Genomic DNA, 15,179 nt, shown 5'->3' with positions numbered 1-15,179 from the left:
GCGAGAGCGTGTGTGTGTGTGAGCGAGCGAGAGCGTGTGTGTGTGTGAGCGAGCGAGAGCGTGTGTGTGTGTGAGCGAGCGAGAGCGTGTGTGTGTGTGAGCGAGCGAGAGCGTGTGTGTGTGTGAGCGAGCGAGAGCGTGTGTGTGTGTGAGCGAGCGAGAGCGTGTGTGTGTGTGAGCGAGCGAGAGCGTGTGTGTGTGTGAGCGAGCGAGAGCGTGTGTGTGTGTGAGCGAGCGAGAGCGTGTGTGTGTGTGAGCGAGCGAGAGCGTGTGTGTGTGTGAGCGAGCGAGAGCGTGTGTGTGTGTGAGCGAGCGAGAGCGTGTGTGTGTGTGAGCGAGCGAGAGCGTGTGTGTGTGTGAGCGAGCGAGAGCGTGTGTGTGTGTGAGCGAGCGAGAGCGTGTGTGTGTGTGAGCGAGCGAGAGCGTGTGTGTGTGTGAGCGAGCGAGAGCGTGTGTGTGTGTGAGCGAGCGAGAGCGTGTGTGTGTGTGAGCGAGCGAGAGCGTGTGTGTGTGTGAGCGAGCGAGAGCGTGTGTGTGTGTGAGCGAGCGAGAGCGTGTGTGTGTGTGAGCGAGCGAGAGCGTGTGTGTGTGTGAGCGAGCGAGAGCGTGTGTGTGTGTGAGCGAGCGAGAGCGTGTGTGTGTGTGTGAGCGAGCGAGAGCGTGTGTGTGTGTGTGAGCGAGCGAGAGCGTGTGTGTGTGTGAGCGAGCGAGAGCGTGTGTGTGTGTGAGCGAGCGAGAGCGTGTGTGTGTGTGAGCGAGCGAGAGCGTGTGTGTGTGTGAGCGAGCGAGAGCGTGTGTGTGTGTGAGCGAGCGAGAGCGTGTGTGTGTGTGAGCGAGCGAGAGCGTGTGTGTGTGAGCGAGCGAGAGCGTGTGTGTGTGAGCGAGCGAGAGCGTGTGTGTGTGTGAGCGAGCGAGAGCGTGTGTGTGTGTGAGCGAGCGAGAGCGTGTGTGTGTGTGAGCGAGCGAGAGTGTGTGTGTGTGAGCGAGCGAGAGTGTGTGTGTGTGAGCGAGCGAGAGTGTGTGTGTGTGAGCGAGCGAGAGTGTGTGTGTGTGAGCGAGCGAGAGTGTGTGTGTGTGAGCGAGCGAGAGTGTGTGTGTGTGAGCGAGCGAGAGTGTGTGTGTGTGAGCGAGCGAGAGTGTGTGTGTGTGTGAGCGAGCGAGAGTGTGTGTGTGTGAGCGAGCGTGTGTGTGAGCGAGCGAGCGAGAGTGTGTGTGAGCGAGCGAGCGAGAGTGTGTGTGTGAGCGAGCGAGAGTGTGTGTGTGAGCGAGCGAGAGTGTGTGTGTGAGCGAGCGAGAGTGTGTGTGTGAGCGAGCGAGAGAGCGTGTGTGTGAGCGAGCGAGAGAGCGTGTGTGTGAGCGAGCGAGCGAGCGTGTGTGTGAGCGAGCGAGCGAGCGTGCGTGCGTGAGCGAGCGAGCGTGCGTGAGCGAGCGAGCGAGCGAGCGTGCGTGAGCGAGCGAGCGTGCGTGAGCGAGCGAGCGTGCGTGCGCGAGCGAGCGAGCGTGCGTGAGCGAGCGAGCGTGCGTGAGCGAGCGAGCGTGCGTGAGCGAGCGAGCGTGCGTGAGCGAGCGAGCGTGCGTGAGCGAGCGAGCGTGCGTGTGTGAGCGAGCGTGCGTGTGTGAGCGAGCGAGCGTGCGTGTGTGAGCGAGCGAGCGAGCGTGTGTGTGCGAGCGTGTGTGAGCGAGAGTGTGTGTGTGAGCGAGAGAGTGTGTGTGAGCGAGAGAGTGTGCGTGAGCGAGAGAGTGTGCGTGTGAGCGAGCGAGCGTGAGCGAGCGAGCGAGCGTGCGTGAGCGAGCGAGAGTGCGTGAGCGAGCGAGAGTGCGTGTGCGAGCGAGAGTGTGTGTGCGAGCGAGAGTGTGTGTGCGAGCGAGCGTGTGTGTGCGAGCGAGCGTGTGAGCGAGCGAGCGAGCGTGTGCGAGCGAGCGTGTGTGTGCGAGCGAGAGTGTGTGTGCGAGCGAGCGAGAGTGTGTGTGTGCGAGCGAGCGAGAGTGTGTGTGTGCGAGCGAGCGAGAGTGTGTGTGTGCGAGCGAGCGTGTGTGTGTGCGAGCGAGCGAGAGTGTGTGTGTGCGAGCGAGAGAGAGTGTGTGTGTGCGAGCGAGAGAGAGTGTGTGTGTGCGAGCGAGAGAGAGTGTGTGTGTGCGAGCGAGAGTGTGTGTGTGCGAGCGAGAGAGAGTGTGTGTGTGCGAGCGAGAGAGAGTGTGTGTGTGCGAGCGAGAGAGAGTGTGTGTGTGCGAGCGAGAGAGAGTGTGTGTGTGCGAGCGAGAGAGAGTGTGTGTGTGCGAGCGAGAGAGAGTGTGTGTGTGCGAGCGAGAGAGAGTGTGTGTGTGCGAGCGAGAGAGTGTGTGTGTGCGAGCGAGAGAGAGAGTGTGTGTGAGCGAGAGAGAGAGTGTGTGTGAGCGAGAGAGAGAGTGTGTGTGAGCGAGAGAGAGAGTGTGTGTGAGCGAGAGAGTGTGTGTGTGAGCGAGAGAGAGAGTGTGTGTGTGAGCGAGAGAGAGAGTGTGTGTGTGAGCGTGAGAGAGAGTGTGAGCGTGAGAGAGAGTGTGTGTGTGAGCGCGAGAGAGAGTGTGTGTGTGAGCGCGAGAGAGAGTGTGTGTGTGAGCGCGAGAGAGAGTGTGTGTGTGAGCGCGAGAGAGAGTGTGTGTGTGAGCGCGAGAGAGAGTGTGTGTGTGAGCGCGAGAGAGTATGTATGAGTAAAAGTGTTTGTGAGCAAGAGAATGTGTGTGTGAGTGAGTGAGGACAGGGTGGATAGGGAGCAGCTGTTCCCCTTAGTTGAAGGGTCAGTCACAAGGGGGCATAAGTTCAAAGGTGAGGGGCAGGAGGTGAAGGGGGGATGTGAGGACACAGACTGTGTGTGTGTGAGCGAGAGAGTGTGTGTGTGGGAGAGAATGTGTGTGTGAGAACGAGTTAGTGTGTGTATTTGAGTGAGTGTGTTTGTGCGTGTGTGAGCAAGTGTGGGTGTTATGTGTGAGCGAGAGTCTGGCTCATTCCCAGGCCTGGATTTTCCGTGCCCACCGGCATCGGGCATGTTCGGTAGCATGGGCAAACAATATGACGAGAAGGCCAAAAATCTGTTTCACGACATCATGAAACCAGTTTGCGATTGTCCACTCCGCTCGCCAATGGCAGACCATGTTTCCTGCCATCGGACATTGGGAAGTTCATTGTAATAGATCTGCATATCACTATAAGGCCAGCCCGCCAGACTCATACCCCCCCTGCTGGATCATCCACCTATGTCGGCAAGAAAACACGCCAACGTGTTTCACAACAGCATTTATAAGGCATGCACTTGGGGCTGCGCTTTGCTCGGGACTTCAAGGTTTGTTTACATACCTTGCTTCAGCCAGCACTCACAATCATTAGCACCAGCTTCACAGACAGCACCACATCACTTTTAGGGACGCTCACAGGTAGGTCTCTACCTACCAGATCAGCCATATTTGGGAGGCTTTTCAACAGCTGCAGGGCAAGGTCTTGCTTGGGGAATCAGGATAAGTGGCCTCAGACAAGGGAAGAGGCTGCAGGGCTAGAGCTGTACTGTGAATGGAGGGTATCTCAGGCTGTGTGTGAGGGCACATGTTGATCTGTGCAAGTGGCCTCAAGATGGTGTGGGCTGAGGAGGCAGTCTCCAGAGGAGATGAGGCCAGATTGACACGTGAGGGTATATGTGAGAATAGGTGGTGATGTCCCTTGAGCTGACAGTGAGTGAGATGCCAGTGAATGTGTGATGGGCTTGAGTATGTGAGATTAGAGTGATGAGATGGTTGCCATACCCTGGCTGCATGGATGAGATCATTCATCCTCAATCTGCATTGGATGGCCAACCTCCTCTGTGCAACATTAGGACTGATCACCACTGCCATCGCCTACCAAGCCTCAGTGATAATGTTGCTGCCCCTCCTGTGGCCAGAGCGGGGGTACAGGACATCACAGCAGGCCCCCGTGGTGTCCAAAAGGCGCTCGAGCGCTGCGATCTTCTTGCCTTGTCTTCTTTGTTGCAGTCCTGGGCTGGAAGCACTTTAAACGTGGTGCCTGGTCTGATGAAGCGGCAAAGTGATGGCGTGGCAGGTGAATGAGAGCCCACCTGCCATGGAAACATCATGTTTCCCAGGAATGCATAAGTAATGTGGTGGGTTTGGGACAATACGGTGTGAAAACCCACCATCGTGGCCGGTGGGTACCGCTACCGCACTTAGTGCAAATCTGGGTCAATTCCACCTTCAATCTCAGAGTTTGCACTCACCCTCACCCCCACGCATCAACACACTCACCTCAACTCACACAGTGGGTGAGGGTGAGTGAGTAGGTACTCAGACTGAGAGTGAGCCAGAAAAACACAATTTAACCCTTTCTCTCTGTAATGGCCATATTTATTAATGACTCATTTTAAATTATCAATTTATTGCTTTGATATCATTTTATTTCTGCTCAGCAAGTTGTTTCTTTTCTTCATACCTCAACATTTTATTGAAATACTTGTTTAATGTTGCGCCAAACCTTATCTTTTCGCAATTTGTTCATTGGCTGCTCGAGTGAGGAAAAAATTGAAATGTGGCCCCTCGCTTGAAAAGGTTGGACAAGCCTGCCCTAGAAATTTGGGCAGTTGCAGCTCACTGAAAGGAGATAGTCAAAGACCACTGGTGTTAGTTAGGTGGCAGTTAAGCTGAGAAAATACTAACCTCATCGTTCCACATAGAATACGGTGAGGGCTTAATCTTGGTTGGATTCATGAGAGTAAAGCAACTGGAAGATTTACTCTAGCTTGCAGCTAGTGGAAGAAATCTACAATGGCCCCCTCAGAGGCTTGTTTGAAATTAAGTTATCAGCAGAATTAGCTGGAAAGCATTGAGAACCAGACAAGGGACCAAAGCATCCACAGTCAAGAAGTGTTAAACAAAGAGTCTTATCTTGGCGAATAACTGGAACTGACAAGAATTAAAGTAAATTCCAAAGGCCCATGGCATATCTCTGGATGGTCCTAACAGAAGTAGATAATTCTAAGATATCATAAAAGTATAAGAGGATTCTTGGGGGAAGAAGTAAATCAGATTAACAGCATTCAAAGTCATAAACCATATTGTTCACTTAATAGTGCTTAAGTTTTATACACAATAAAGTTTGTTTTTGTTTAAAAACATGAAATCTTGTGGCATAGTTGTGGTTAATTGCTGGGTGTTCAGATTTATTCTTTAAACGTTAACAGTCCTTCAGTGAATTGTAACAAAATTGGGGACTCATCAGGGATTTTTCTTTTAAATTCATTCACGGGATGTGGGCTTCACTGGCTGGGCCAGCATTTATTGCCCATCCCTAGTTGCCTGTGAGAAGGTGGCGGTGAGCTGCCTTCTTGAACCACTGCAGTCCATGTGTTGTAGGTACACCCACAGTGCTGAATCCATAAACTTAGATGGATGCACTGGGATATTAGCTAAAGTTTAAGCTAACAAGATTTCAAGATGAAATTATATTGTACTTAGTGAGAAGCAGTATGGTGTTATCGTGTGCTAGAATTTTTCTTGAGAGGGAAGATTTACCCTCGAGTGATTTGCAACAATTATCCAAGGTTAAGTCAATAATATCAGCAGAAATGACTGAGGGGTTGACTCAACATTTAAAACTTCAGGAGGCAATTTTGAACTTGCTTGTCATGGAGAAGAACAATGAAAGTTTACATCTTGGAGATGAACTTAAAATTGAAGGTATACCTGCAGCTGAGCAGGAAGAAGAAAGTTTGATTTTGGAGTTTACTGGGACCTTTTCTTTTGGATTTAGCCATCACAGAACCTAAAAAAAATGAAAGAAGAGACTTTAAAAATTGACATTTATTGGTTGGACACAAGTCAAACATCATAACACTGCCAAAATGGACTGCTTGATGGGCAATGTAACAGATTTAGGAAAGAATGGTTTGTAATGTAGGTAATGGGTAAATTATAAGATAGTTATTAAGATATAAAACATGTTGAAAGTTGTAATACTTTAAATGAAAACACATCACAAGGGTGATGCATTTTCATTCCTTCGTGGGTGGAGCTGTTATACATGCCTAATGTTATAGTTCATATATTTTAGAGATAAGCTTTTTAGTTTTAGAAATTGAATTTTAAATGTATGTTGAATAGGGAAAACCCCTGGTAAACATCTAGAGGCTGGACAACCACACAGACTGAAAATACTTACAATTCAAAAGTTAACTTGTCTTTACTGGATAAAATCAAATTAAAAGGGTGAGAGACATAAAACAGCAGCTGGTCTTACTTAGCCAAAGAACTGGAGACATTACCTAGACAGTTATTCCAGTAAAAGATTAAGTTAGTCATGTGGGTTCCCAGAACGAACAAAAGCTTTACAATTAAAATGTAGTTAATTTACATTTCTAGCCGGGAACAGGCCATGTATGTCATATTGTCGCGGAGATGGATGGAGCTGAGTGAGGTGCTTTGCTTCGAGTTTAATTTTGTGAATTGATTTAGGGCATAGTCAGCAGGCAAGACTGGTTGAGAGAAGCAGCTAAGATTGTGCCCTAACCAGATCATAACAATGTACAGGTAGAGATTTTTAATTACTATTCTCACTGAAGATATATTCTTTTCATTCAAACTTTAAATCAGAATTCAATTTTACATTTATGTCTACAGTACTTGTTGCATAATTTTAAAGTGACAGATGAAGATTTTAAACATCCATTTAGAAATATTTGTATTTATATAGAGCCATGTTGCATCATCGGCATGTCCCAAAACACTTTAAGTAATTCGTCATTTACCAAGTGCAGTCACTGGTTTCTGTAGATAAATAGAACAGCGGTTTGCACAAAGTAATTCCCACAAACAATAAATATATGACCAATGGAGTATTTTCTTTGGTAACTGTTTGTGAAAGAGGAATTTTGACTTAGACACCTGGAGAATTGCCTGTTCATCTTCAAATGGTAACATAGGACGGGATTTTCGCTGAGTGGGCAGGCGCACACCTGTCCCACTCGAGTGTAAAATGACGTGCAATGATGTCGGGTGAGCATCCTGATATCATTGCGCACTCGCACGATATTTCGGTTGGCAGGCACGCCGACAATTAAAAGGCCTATTAACACCATTAAAAATGTAATTCAAATAAATTTTGCGCTTCCTGTCCAACCTTACGTTGGTGGGCAGACGGAAAGGCTAAGCGGCCTTTGCATTTTTTAGGAAACCCCCATCAGAATGTGGTTTCCAACAGCTATTAAAAATAAAATAAAAACTTTAACTTTTCACCCTGTTCATGTGGCAGAGTAACATAAGGGGGCATGTTTCATAACACCTTAAAATTTTTTATTTTCAATTTTTTTATATCTTCAACTCCGACGCAGTTCTATGCCTCGGGGAGCTTTTCCAGTACACACCCGCGCGCATGCACTCTTGCCCTCCTCCCCCTCCCCCCACCCCCCCAACAGGCAGCGTTGAGCACTACAGCACGCGTTTCATGCTGGGCCGGCCTTAATTGACCTGCCAGTGTGAAATCGTGGTCCGGCCCTGATTGTGGGCAGCAGTCGGCTTCCTGACCGCTTCTGGCCGCCCAACGAGGGAAAAGTTCTGGCCCTAAGATCTTCTACATTCACTTGATGGGTAAACAGGATGTAAAATTAGTATTTCATCTGAATAGTGCTGCATTTCTTTAGCACTGAAGTATCAAGATTGATTATGTATAAAAGCCCTGCAAGTGTGACTTGACCCTACAACCTTTTGACTCTGGCAAAAGTGCTAACATCTGAGCCATGCTGACAGTATGGTTCTTACGAAAGGTTGGTAACATCTCAGTAAGGAAAGGGCTATGAAAGACTGTACAACAATTTGTACTCATATTGCATCATTAAAAGGTGGAGGGTGAGAAGTTTGGAGAATAAGCAAGGATTAGGAGAACTAGCAGATGACCAATTGCAAGGTTGAAGAAGTAACTTTGATGAAACATTTGGTGGTAGAAAAACAATAAACAGGTTGTAAAGATTGCGGAGAAGAAGTCCAGGGAGCAAGGTTTCAATCACTTATATCTCTGCCACAGTATTCCAGACCAAGAAGACAAGAGGGTTCAGATTGGGGAGAATAGAGTTTCAGGCAGAATATGTAGGGTAATTTTAACTCTCTTCTCTCTTTAGAATAATTGAGGGGTAATATCAACCAAGAATTCAAACTTTACTAACATCCTCTTTTTCACAACCTTCCTCTTGCATTGGCATACTTTTTGGATCTTGATCTCCTCCTTCCTTGTTTATTATATCTGTTTACTGAGTAAAATTATGGAACATGCAGCACTAAACACAAAAGTTTAACAAAAGCATGTTCTTTTATTAAAAGTGCACACAATGATTCTGTTGAAAAGAAAATTGAGTCATACTTGACTGTTATCAAAAGAGGGAAAAGTGACAATTTATGGAATAACCATACAGGGTATTTGCTTGGATACAAGTGAAACCATAAAAATCCTTTAAGTCATTGGCAAGTCTCCTTAAAAGTAAAGTGGACTCTCCCGTTGACTCTTTACAGCAATTACTTCTTTTTCTGCCAGTACACCCAAAATATAAGTTTGGAAGCTCCCTTTGCAACATCAAAGACTTTATACACAGGTATATTGATAATATCCAGCTCGGCTTCTCTACAACCTAGCTCAACCCCTCCACTGACACTGCTTTGTCATACTGTTTGCCTGGCATTGTCCTGGATGAGCTGAAATTTCCTACAGTTAAACATTGTGAAGACCAACAACTTTGACCCTCACCAGAAACTGCAACCTTGCCACTGATTCCGTTCCCCTGTCACCATTTTACCGTCTTAGATTGAACTGTGCACAACCTTAGCATCCTTTTTGAACTGAGTTTCCAGCCTGTATATCCTGTCCATCACAAAGAACTGTCTATCTAAACCTTGTTTTCTCCTGCTTCAGCCATTTATGCGCCCATGCTCATTTATGCATTTCTAGCCTCCGTACCCAATAATTCCAATGCTCTCCTAGCCAACCTCCCATCCACCTTACTCTTAAACTACAGCTCATCCAAAACTCTGTCAATACCCTAACCCACAATAAGCCCAACTATTCCATTGACCTACATTTGCTCACAATAAGCCAAAACATAAAGTCTTGTATTCAAATCCTTTCATGACCTCATCCCTCTTTCTCTGTATCCTGTATCCACCCCTACAACCCATGCAAACTCTCTGCGCGGAATTTTCCCATTGTGCGTGCCTGTGGCAAGCCAGATTGGAGAATCCAGCAGTAGGCAAAAAGTCGGAAATCCATCGGCGTAAGAACAACTTGCAAATCTCGCAATGGTGGGTCGGTTATCCCGCCGACAAGTGGCGCGAATGCCATTTTCATTCATTAACATGTCATGAATGCTCATTAAATCAGCTGCTCGTTGGAATCTTGTCACACCTTCCAAATCTTGCGTCATGCCCGTGGGAAATTACATTGGCCTCAAACCTATTTGAAAACGGGTGGTGTGCACAAGTCAAACATCAGTTCGCTGGTAACTTCGAGGTGAATGCAACATACATAGCCTACATGCCATAGCGCTGCGCCGGTCTTGTTGCGATGAACATCATGCTGCTGGGGCTGTAGGGTTGGCCTGCTCCTGCTCTTTGCCTACATTACCCCGAAGAACACCACTGTGCTGTGGCACTCATGCAGGCCTCCACTTTCAGAATCACTGAGGCGAGGGTGGGGTTTGTTAATCACAATAAGAGGTTGCGGTGGAAGAATTAATCCAGGCTCGTCTTTTGGTTTAAGCTGGTTTATTTTCAAGACAACTCCTCAGTACTACTGACTTCCAAGTAGCTTCCACACAAAAAGTGTTCCAGCAGTATCTTTTTATTCTGTTTAGATGGGATAATCAATGCCCATCACTGGTTTAACTAGCAATTGTCTTTAGCAAGGTGATTGGCAGATTCCCCTATTCTTTTTAAATTAAAATTAAGTTTTTTTTCAAAGAACATTTTTTTTAAACAAATAGAAGGAAATAATATCACTTATTTCCACATTTATAATTCTTGTATTTCTTTTACCAAAATATATATAAAACAATTATAAAACAAAGTTTTTTTTCATTGCATCATTATAAAATAAAACACCCCTCTTCCAACACATTTAATAATTTCTTAGAGAGGGCACTTCATTTCATAAAACAGCCTGATAGTTGGTGACTTGTGCCAACACATTTTATCTTAGAAATCTCTCTTCTCTTTTAACATTTCTTTTATGCTGGCTAGGTCTATTTTTTAGCCTTTTTTCAGTGATGCTTTTCGTGGAATGAACTTTGTCCCAAAAGGCCAGTTATCAACATAACATTCTATGGGCAAACTTTTCTCACATTGCCCCTTACATAATATTTCTGTCAGTATATTGGATAAGTAAACCCCCATATCTAAAGCTTCTACTAAGGCCAGCATTTTAGCAGCTAAGGTGCTTTTCATTATCCTTGTTATTTTCTTGGCCTCCCAAGCAGGCGACATTTATCGTTCTTTCCCACCAAGACTATGATAAACCCTGCTGTGCTAAAGAACCCATTTGGAAGATTAGCATGTGAAGCATTGCTAAAAATGAGCGACCTCGTATCTTCTGGATCACCCAAGGCTGGAAACTTGAGCACACATCTCACAGAATTTAATTTTATGTGTTTTATTTGCTCTCAAAACTTGCTCAACTGTAGCATATTTCAGCATGGTTCTCAGCTCCAACACATCATAACTAGCATCAGGCCTAGTCTGAGCGCACATCCAGTTCGACTGCCCAATCAAACTTCTCAACTGTTCCGTTTCTTCCTTGGTAGCTGGATCCTCTTTTTGTGAGGATCTACCATGAGTTATTGGGATATGATTGACATTTTCTAGATAAGATTGTTGATTCAATGTCACTCCTAACTTGCTCTGCTTAATGCCTAAACCTATGTATTTAAAGGCCCCTGAAGCCTGACTTCCGACATTGAAATCCTTCTTTATCTTTTCGATTACCCATTATTCAAATTCTACAGAGCATCCCCACAGAAAATTATCAACATGCATGATAAAGATTCCAGCTGGTTTGTCCTTATGGTACCAGTAGAACACACTTGTTCAATTTACATAGCTTTCCTTCAACACTCCCGGCTTCTTTGGGTGGTTTAAAAAAAAGTTTGAAACGTCTCCCCCTGTATAAATGCAGCCTATCAATCGATTTGCATTCCCAGGAATAGGATGTCACAATAGCTAAAAAAAACTCTTCAAACTCACTTTCCCCACAGGAGGCAAGTACACACTGACATCCTGATCTCCTCATCTCTCTTCAAAACCTTGGGCTACTAATGTGCCATCTGGGAATACCTTTTCTATACAGATCCATCTGTGAGATAAAGCTGGCTGTCCTCAGTCAGGTCTTTCATAATGTACCCCAAATTGCTTCCAACTTTCTAACTCTTTCCATTTGGCTTCCTTTATCAGCTTACTTTCCAATTTATTAGCAGAATCTCTCAGTCATAAGGACTTCTACTTCTATTGTGATTGCTAGCTTGCTCTCGAGTCGTCCTTGTTAAGCTATGCCTCTTACTCACATTTCTCTCCCTTTCTGGACTGCTACTATATGATCATCCTACCATGCAATCAGAACCCCGTTCGCAAGTCCACAATTTTTTTCTAGGGTCACAACCACTTTCTGGTGCACTGTTAGAACTCCTACTGCGCTTTCTGGGTTTCCACATTGTTACCTCAGTTTACCAATCATTAGGTCTTGTCTCCTGTCCTTCATCCTGCACATTTAGCCAATGTTTGTATTTACCAGTGGCCTTTCCTGCTTTCCCTATGATGGTGGCAGCCCTCCATACACTGGTCCCTTCTGGCATGTATGTTACCTTTGTTCCTAATTTGGGTAGTTGCCCTTTTGGAGGAATAGCATTATCCTGTACCTCAGTGTTAACTTTGTTCATAAGCAGTCAAGCCTGCATCTGCAGTTGTCTGCTCCTCATGACTACTCAGTGTGTGTATGTATGTGAAGTGCATGGTGCCTCCTCGCATTCTATATCCTGTTCAGAACCTGTAAAGGTATAGCGAGTACAAATTAACCATGAAGAATGTACCCTAACAGTTTGATTGCTGTGTTGCCCAATTACTACTTTCCCATCACTCCCTATTACCTTGCCAGGTCCTTTCCACTCTTTCTGGCTTTCCGTTTTAGAATACACCAGGTCTCCTTGTCTAAACTTCTTTCCCGATGGTCTTATGCGGAGCCATAGGACCTGCCAAATTTTTCCAGAAACCTCAGCTTTAATTAAAGCTTTTGTGCCCGCATGTAAAGCATTCGGAAGAGCAGAAAAGGTGGAGCTAATGTTAGTCTCTTCTAGAGCAGGGGGAGCATCTGACAACACCGAAGGTGTTTGGATTTCTCCTGTACACCAACTGGTAGAGACTGTACCCCACAACCAGTTGCAAAGAACTCTTTGCATGCACTGCCCATGCTTGCACAGTTTACAATTTACATAAAATATTAGCTGATCAACCAAATTGTAACGTGTCATCTATTACCGCATGGTTTCTCTCACAAAGATCATTACTAAACAGGTTGTCAACTGCAGTGTGCATAACTATGATATTTAAATTTTTGCACATATCTCAAAATTCCTCATTGGCAAATTCCCCACCATTATCTGTGAAGAACTTTGCTGGTGTTCTTAATCCTGTTCCTATCCATTTCTCCATGACTTTATCGACAATGGTCCTTTTGTCTTTACTATGTATCACAGTGGATAGGCTAAATCGGGTTGCCATATCTATCAAGGGTAGTAAAAAAAATCCTATCCTTGTTCCAAACTTTCAAGTCCATTGCCACTGCATCGTTAAACTCCCTGGCTAGTGGCACAATCACAACAGGTCACGGTAGTGTCTTGCGATATTTAAGGCAAATTTCACACTAAGCAATGATTTGTTCAATAAAGTCATCATATCCTTTATCGACCACACCTGCATCTCAAAGTTGAGTCTTCAGTTTCTGTGGCACCAGATGTGCAAACTGTCTATATAATTTCCAAATGATCTTCTTTTTGTCCACCAAATTTTTATTCTCAACAGTTAACAAAACTTCATGAACTTTTGAATGAGAAATCTCTGGCATCCTTAGTGGCAAGCAATAATGGCCTAACTGAGCAAAACGTAGATCCACATTTGTTCCCCCAAGTATGACTGCTCTATCATATCTAGCATTAGCTAAGCCTTCTTCATCGCAGATGGACTCAATAATAGCAATATCTCACTAGAAACCACAGTACTGATAAACAGATTGATCCCTGCTATCTTACAAGGGAGGACCACCCATTTGGAAGATGTTAATGTATTGTCATCTGCAAACCTGAAGCAGGTAGAGCTTTCACATTCCTTGACCTTCTGTCGGTCGGCCTCATCGAGGGACTCCAGATATCAGTCAAGCCAGTCCATGCCGCTCACCGTAGAAGTACAACCACTGCCCAGAACTGCACTGTTGAAGGAATCTACCATCAAGATACTCATCACTAGATTCAAACTCTGATCAATACAATTCCATCATGGCAGTTACCATCATCATTTTCAGTTTCAGATGAATCCGTCTCGTGGGTCAATTCAAATGTGCAGTTCATTGCATAATGATACTGGGAATCCCATTGAAAACATCAATTAACCATTCCCCATCCATCTTTTGGGTTTAATCACCTATGGTCACCGTCCCAACTCTCAAATTGGCTAGAGTTACGACAATTTTCAGACCTCTTGTCATTAACTCCATCTTTGTGGAATCTTTGTCTAACATTTGGTCAACATCAAAATTTGGCCACCATTGAATCCTCTATCCTTTATTCCAAGGCATAGTTGTTTGCATTTGCTAAAAAAGGTGGCAGGGAACGTTGGTTTCACCAGAAATTTTTTTAGGGCAGCAGCCATTTGATTAAAGAGAGATTCTCTCCCATGGAACTGAACCCCTGTTAGTACTAAAAGACTACCAACATGGCAAATGGGAGCACAGTCCAATAGTTTAAATGCTGAAACCGATTCCAGAATTTCAAGTTCAAATCGCTGTATTCTCCTGTACCATTTATCAAAATCCATGATATATTCTTCCATGGACTGATTATCTGATTTCCTAAGCCTATCAAAGATCATCCAAGTTTCATACACTACCAATAACTCATCCTTTTTGTAAAACTTACCCAAAAATTGTAACAGAAGGTTTAACCCCCATCATGATCCAAATTATCCACTTTTCACTATGCAAGTACCTTATCTTACTTTTGGCTGGTAATGATAACACCAAAGCCATACCTTGCTTCTTCCGGGGTATTGAAATAACCTGTGTCCACAGTTCAACTTCAGCCTTCCATTGCTGTTAAGGTTCAGAGTCAAAAAAAAAACAGGTGGATAGTCAAAGCTTGCAATTTTGCACCATCTTTCCACCATTCCATAACTTAAATTGTCAGCAACAGTACACTTTTCCCGCAGGGGATTGAGACAGAAATCTTCATATACAGCAATCAATCAGCAAAGCTTAAAGTTCATCCTCTGCTACCATGTTAATCACAATAAGGGATTGTGGTGTAAGAATTAATCCAGGCTGGTCTTTTGGTTTAAGCTGGTTTATTTTCAAGACAATTCCTCTGTGCTACTGACTTCCAAGTAGCTTCTAAACAAAAAGTGTTCCAGCTGTATCTTTTTATTCTATTTAGATGGGATAATCAATGCCCATCACCTGCTTAACTAGCAATTGTCTTTAACAAGGTGATTGAGAGGGTTGACAAACATGAGGGGGACAAGGAGGAGGGAGCTTGGCCTAAATAGCCAAGTGGTTAGGTACTGGGCTTGTAAAAACCCAAGATCAAGAGTTCAAATCTCACAATGGCAAACTATGAAACAATGTAACTTCATCTGAAAAACAGATGGAAACATGTTTGTACTCAAAAGGGTTACAAGGGGGAGGGAAGGCTGTGGAATGGCAGTTGGGGGAAGGGCAAACACAAAGGGGGCAACGAGGAGGGAAGGCTTTGGAATGCAAGTCAGCGGGAAGGGCAAACACGAGTGGAGCCTTTCTGGGGTTGTCCTCTATCCTCTTGTTACTGCAGAAGTGAACAGGAGTCTGTTTAGAAAGAAAGGAGGAAGACCGCCTTATGATGAAAACCACTGAAAGCCAATGGCTTTTTTAACTCTGTTAAAGGGCTGCTCAG

The sequence above is a fragment of the Carcharodon carcharias genome, chromosome 1 (assembly GCF_017639515.1).
Source record: "Carcharodon carcharias isolate sCarCar2 chromosome 1, sCarCar2.pri, whole genome shotgun sequence".
In the NCBI taxonomy this organism is placed as follows: Eukaryota; Metazoa; Chordata; class Chondrichthyes; order Lamniformes; family Lamnidae; genus Carcharodon; species Carcharodon carcharias.
Note: the sequence above shows the minus strand (reverse complement) of the source record.